Source organism: Miscanthus floridulus, chromosome 8, assembly GCF_019320115.1.
Source record: "Miscanthus floridulus cultivar M001 chromosome 8, ASM1932011v1, whole genome shotgun sequence".
Taxonomy (NCBI): domain Eukaryota; kingdom Viridiplantae; phylum Streptophyta; class Magnoliopsida; order Poales; family Poaceae; genus Miscanthus; species Miscanthus floridulus.
In genome coordinates this window covers 51,110,115-51,116,356 of record NC_089587.1, presented here as the reverse complement: position 1 = coordinate 51,116,356, position 6,242 = coordinate 51,110,115, and the positions used below count along the sequence as shown (strand labels likewise).

At 49.6% G+C, this 6,242-nt stretch overlaps 1 long non-coding RNA gene across 1 annotated transcript; it reads right to left on the bottom strand.

Moving 5' to 3' along the window:
• Positions 1-646: 646 nt before the first annotated feature.
• Positions 647-2,139, bottom strand: LOC136471988 (uncharacterized). Its single transcript, XR_010762188.1, has 4 exons — positions 2,074-2,139; positions 1,488-1,618; positions 1,354-1,405; positions 647-932 (listed from the first exon to the last, which is right to left on the bottom strand). It is a non-coding gene; the product is annotated as an uncharacterized lncRNA (long non-coding RNA).
• Between the last annotated feature and the right edge of the window lie 4,103 nt (positions 2,140-6,242).

Below are 6,242 nucleotides of genomic sequence, written 5' to 3'. Positions count from 1 at the left end.
ACCGGCAATGATCGCCTATCACCACCGACCAGATCCACGGAATACTCAGCAGTTCCCTATCCTAATCACTTATCAGCCACATTACTGCTATGATGATGGTGACTACCGGTAACAGTCGCCTACCACCACCGACACAAATCCACACTCCTATATGTCCGTCGATCAATGTCAGATTCAAACTTAAACATCACTGCCGGAATCAGACCCAATAGATAATAATCGGTAATTATGGCCTTGCTTATCAGTTATCACTTCCGATTCTTAGATCCAACAATGATAGTAAAATATTACTACCGAGTCAAGGCTACACCCGGCAGTGATAGTATTAGGATCACTATCAGGTTAAGTCTCTATCTGACAGTGACAAGATGATACTTACTACTGTGTTACTGTCTTTAACCTAGCAATGACCTTTGTTTTCCAATTTTTTATTGAGACTAGGATCATGCCCGTGCGTTGCAACGGGAACAAAATAATATCATGATAACTTAAATTTGAACGTGTTGCAACTCATGTAGTATAACGGCAACCACAATACATGGCAATCTCAGTGCACAATTCGTGTTCTAAATGTCATAACTCAAACTCGAGACGATCAGCATGTGCTTGCTAAATATATCAAGATTTCTGAATGAATTTCACTTCTCTCAAGATGAGAATTTTACCTAGTCCCCACTAAACCAATCTAATCACATATGTACATTCTCATGAAACTGAAATGCTTGTCATCTCTTCCTACTTTTGCCAGTAAAAGCTCCATATGTATACAGGACATGGCCATACCAAGATATAAAAAAATATCTTAGTTACAACATCATCATATTGAGCACAAGAATTTATTCTACATTCAATTATTATTTTCACAGTTGCTTTGGCAGCTGGTTGTGCTCAGCATCAAGCATCTGTGTATCAATGCCAACCGTTGACTCATCCTGTAGAGTTTACAAATGTAAGCCATGCCAATAAAGTTGCAACAATTCAGGGCAAGCCAAAGAAAAAAAAAGGCCCATCTTAGTTAACTGATAGTATGATTCCACCTTTTCGGATCTGCTCATTCTAAAAACAAATATTTTTGAAGAATTTATAAATAAAAATTCTCCATATGTTAGTTTTAATATTTTGTTTTTCAGATGAAATATGACGAAATAATAGGCAGTATTCAAAGTTTTCGAATTAGTTAAGGAAACCAACTTGAATTTAGGGAGGTAATCAAAGAGATGGTCTAGAATTGAGCAACTTATTTTGTCTTTAATCTTCAGATGAACAATCCAAGCTAAGAGGTTGTTCAAAGGTTCCTCATATTTTTTTCCACATTTTGCGAAACAAAGAAAACAATAATTAGCAGTCACAAACCTTGAAAATTGCTTTCTGAATATCTTGTGTTCCTGCTGGAGCATTGTGAAGTCTGCCAAAAAGAAAAAGATGCATACACTTCATATTATTCTCCACTTTGATAGTTTGATTGCGTCTAGCAAAAGAAGGCTTACTTGAGAACAGTTTTGTGGCTGCTGTAGTCCTCAAACTGAATGCCATAATCCACTTGTTTCACAATAGTAACATCCATCTCCTCCGCCACACGTAGCCGATCGATCCATTCAGTTTCTATTCATGACAGCAGCTGCAAGTTTAGAATTAGCATCAGGCCTATGAGACAGCCTTGCCAATGCTATATGCTCAGACTGATCATCAGACAAATTTTAATATAAAAAGATAAGTTCATTAGCATTTCCTTTGGTGACAGTATTTCAACCAAAGAATTTGGCAATGGTCTGAATGGAAAAAATTCTACATGGAGTTGTACATTCAAATAAATCTGACACACTTCTATGAGGAATACTTCATAGTAATCAATTTTCCTAAACAGAACAACTAATTAAAGTTTATGAAAAATGTTCACACAATAATAGCATGCCTAGTGTTGCTGGCTTTGATAAAATACATGCTGCTCTGCTAGTGACCTCCAAGCAATAGTTCAAGTTCAAAGAACTGCAGCTACTGCAGATAGCATATTTTATAAACTTGGCAAAGAGGCATATCTTTTCCTAGAGCCACAATGAATATGAACAAACTTACCATAGTGGTAACTATTATACTTGAAATTAAGAGTCGCATCAAATCCTCTGGCAACAAAGCAACAATATGTAGAATTAGGAAGAAAATATGTGACAGACTTGCACCGCAACAAAGTACTGAAATTCAAGGTGTTTGCCCCCATGGCGACGTACGTGAGTCCCGCAGCAATGCCTCCAGCGCCGATCCGACCCGTCTTCCCTCAGTAGTCGATGGCCTTCACTCGGCCATTAGTCTTCACTCTGATTGAAAACCTAGTGTCGGGGGCTGATAGTAGGGTACCCAAAGAGAAGGAGCTAATAACCATCAACATTGATTCATCCAAGCATCAGGAGCATGACTGCACCTCTTGCTAGGCACCGCCTCATCCAGCCACCAAGGCCGTGGGCTCCGCCTCCCCCGGCCCCCGAGGGACGGCTCGGCCTCGGCCAGCTCCCGAGGGTTGGCTCTGCCTCGTCCGACCCCCAAGGGTTAGCTCCGCCTCGCCCGACGTCTGAGGGCTGGCTCCACCTCGCCCGACCCACGACGGTTGGCTCCGCTTCACCCGATGTCTAAGGGCTGTTTCCACCTCGCCCGACGTCTGTGGGCTAGCACCGCCTCGCCCGACATCTGGGGTTGGCTCCGCCTCACCCTGGCTCCGCCTCGCCCAATGTCTGAGGGTTGTTTCCACCTCGCCCGATGTCTAAGGGCTGGATCCGCCTCGCCCGACGTCTGAGGGCTGGCTCCGCCTCACCCTAGCTCCGCCTCGCCCGATGTCTGCGCACGACTCCTTTACAACCGCAATACCGAGGACCGTACCTGGCATCCCTGCAGGACAGTACCGTCAGGCCATGCCAAAAGGGTGCTTTGCGACCTTCCAGGCATGTTAGAGCCCAAATAGTGTTGTAGGCGTCGACATTTTAACTATAGTGTTGTGGGTGCCGTCATTTGCCCTCGGGCACAGATCCTTACATAAGCTAATGACAACCGCTATGGTCTAGAAGGAAACTCGCATCACCCATAGTAACGGACGTGCAGTCACTGTGCTGCCTGCTCCCTGTGTGGCCGCTGATCAGCACCCTGGTCCGCTGCGTCGCCCGCCGGGGCGGGATGGGACGTGATAACCCGCTGACAATGTCAGGACCTGACATTGTTAGCGGACACACGCCCAGCGTAGCCCTATCAGGATCAGCAGCCATGCGCCTGGCGTGGGGCTATCCCTGCCACCGCCTGCCATGTCAGCAGTGCCCGCATAGAGGAAAAGGAAGACCCGGCGTCCTTGAAAGACTTCCTTTGCCTCTCGTTTTACTTTTCTCTCCCATCTGTATGTTCTCCCTTGGCCGATAAAAGGGAAAGCAGGGCACCCCACTAAGGGGATCGATGGACCACATCACATATCACACTACATCGCAGTAGAATCACTAGTCTTGAACCTCGAGCACACAGTTGAGCAGCAACCGAGCTCTCAGCGCCCATTCGACCTTTCCATCAGAGAATTGGGACCTGTCCCTCTCTCGCCCGTTTGTAACCCCTACTATGAACTTTTCAGTGCTAATAACAAGAGCAGCAACCATGAACTGGACGTAGGGACATTCTGTCTGAACAAGTATAAACCTTGTGTCTTTTTAGCACACCATCCAAGCCAGACACGTAATAACACAAATTTACTCGTTGGTGTTTATTCAAAATACTGACAGTTGGCATGCCAGGTAGGGGACCTTTGCGCATCCTGATATTAACATCAGGCCATGGATGGCTAGTCACGGCATCATCTGGGTCCCGGGCGCATACGTGCGCTTCGAGGACCTGGACTTCATCATCACGGCAGAGGGAGAGCTGGCGCGGGCGCTAGTCACCATTCAACCCTTCCACTCCACCGGCCTCGACGTGATCACCGAGAGGCTCGAGGAGCTACGGCTGCATGCATCGGAGGCCCACGCCCTCGAAAGCAGCCAGTTCCTCGACTTCGACTATGGGAGTTTGGGGCATCGGCTCGGCGTCTTCCTAGGATCCCAACCATCCCGGGAGGCCTTGCGCCACCTCACCTTCTCCTTCGCTAACGTCATGGCATAGCTAACCGGGGGAGAACTGCTCTTCCCAGAACACCTTATCTGGAGTGCCCCGACAGTGCTCCCGTTCGATCTATGCAACGCCGTGGAGACCGTTGGCCACCTTCTGGTACAATGCATGATCCCGTCCCCCACAAACAATGAGTTCATGGGGGTGATCGAACGTGTCGCGGAGTCTTTCCATGACCTCCTCGTAGAGGGGCTGGAGTCACCCTCTGGCTCTGAGTCTAGCAGGGGGAGCCATCACCCCTCCCGTGAGTGCTTCATGACCGGTACCCCCGAGGGACACATTGAGAGCATCCATGGGGAGGAAGGTACCTCGACGAATGACCTCAACGACAAGGTCGAGGGGGAGACAGTGGCCCCACCTCGCATACGGGTGAAGCAGCTAAAAGCCTGACACCAAGAGCTCGAGGAAGCGTGACTCTAGCTCGACTAGGAACGCACAGAGCTCAATCAGGAGATAGAGCGCCACAGAGATGGCGGGCGCACATGCGCCATGGCCCACGATGTGAACCAGAGAATCATTGTGGACGATGAAACCCTCCCTCATTTTGCTCGGGCAAGCCAGAACATCACCGCTGCAGCGGCCTTGATCCGTGGTCTTTCGGAGGCCGCGATGCCTGAGGATCGTCGGGCTCACCATGAGATTCGCACACTGCTCGAGCGTGCAGAGGCGTAGCAGGCCGAGAGCTCGCTGTCTCGGCGATGCGAGCTCGACTCCAGCCAGCGCATGCCCTCGGAGCACCCCGGTAGGGAAGCGTCGGTCCATCAGGCGCCACAAGATGCTAGGCAGCGCACCACGGTCCCGGTGCGTTAGCATCTCAGCCACAACCGAGACGCACACGACACCCTCGACGTCCGTAGGCGTACCTATGATGACCCAAGAGAGGGAGCTAGCCGCGGCTATCACCCTCATCGTGGTGGATGCTACGACAGCAATGAGGACCGAAGCCTGAGCCCTGGCCTACCGAGGCCTCAGGCCTTCGGTCGACACATCCTCAACGCTGCCTTCCCGCCAAGTTACCGACCACCCACCAACATCCTGAAGTACTCTGGGGAAACGAACCCCGAACTATGGCTCGAGGATTACCGGCTTGCTTGCCAAGCTGGTGGTGCAGATAATGAAAATTTTATTATCCACAACCTTCCATTGTTCTTGGCCGATTCGGCATGAACATGGTTGGAACACCTTTCGTCCAACAGAATCCAAAGTTGGACGGACCCGAAGGAGATCTTTGTGGGAAACTTCCAGGGCACATACAAGCGAACTGGGAACCCATGGGACCTCAAGAACTACCGACCGAAGGCCGGAGAAACCCACCATGGGTACATCCGGCGCTTCTCCCAGCAATGCAACGAGCTACCTAACGTCGCCGACGCTGACGTTATAGGAGCTTTTCTGTCCGAGACCACCTGCGAGTCCCTAGTTCAAAAGCTAGGACACAAGGGCCCACGAACCACCAAGGAACTCCTCGACATCACCACCAACCATGCCTCGGACGAAGAAGCGGTCGGAGCCTCTAGGTGAGCATCGGCCTCCTAGAGGGGGCGGGGAGGGGCTAGGATGGCCGGTGTGGCGGTCCTGTGCCGTCGCCGCTCCGTCGGTGCACGCGGGTGTGATCGGAGGACCCACCCATGGTAAGGAAGCAAGAGGGAAGGGCGTATCTATATAATAGCATACTATAGGAATAGTGTTGTAGGCCTCAGGGTGAATCATCGGTAGCTCGAGGGTGTTTTCGCAAAAGTGACCGGCGCACGCGGGCCTCCCCATTGCGGGCCATTGCCGCGCGGTTGGGCCACGCCGCACATGGGCCACGCCTGTGGGTAGCGCGTGCGTGGGCCGCATCGCTCGCTCGTGGGCCACGCGGGTTGAATTCGGTTTTCCTTTTTCCACAGAATTAGTAAATGCTTTTCCAATTTAGTTTTGAGCTGATCTTTGGAAAATTATAGTAAATGTTGTAGGTGTCCAAAAATAGTGAAACAAAATTTGTTAGGTTCACAAAAATGTGATCTATTGGTTGGTGTAGTTAGTTTACAGTTATCTATGATAATGATAGATTCATTAATTCATTTAAGAAAGCTTAGCATTATTTAGATTAATAATTGTAGGAATTTTTGTGG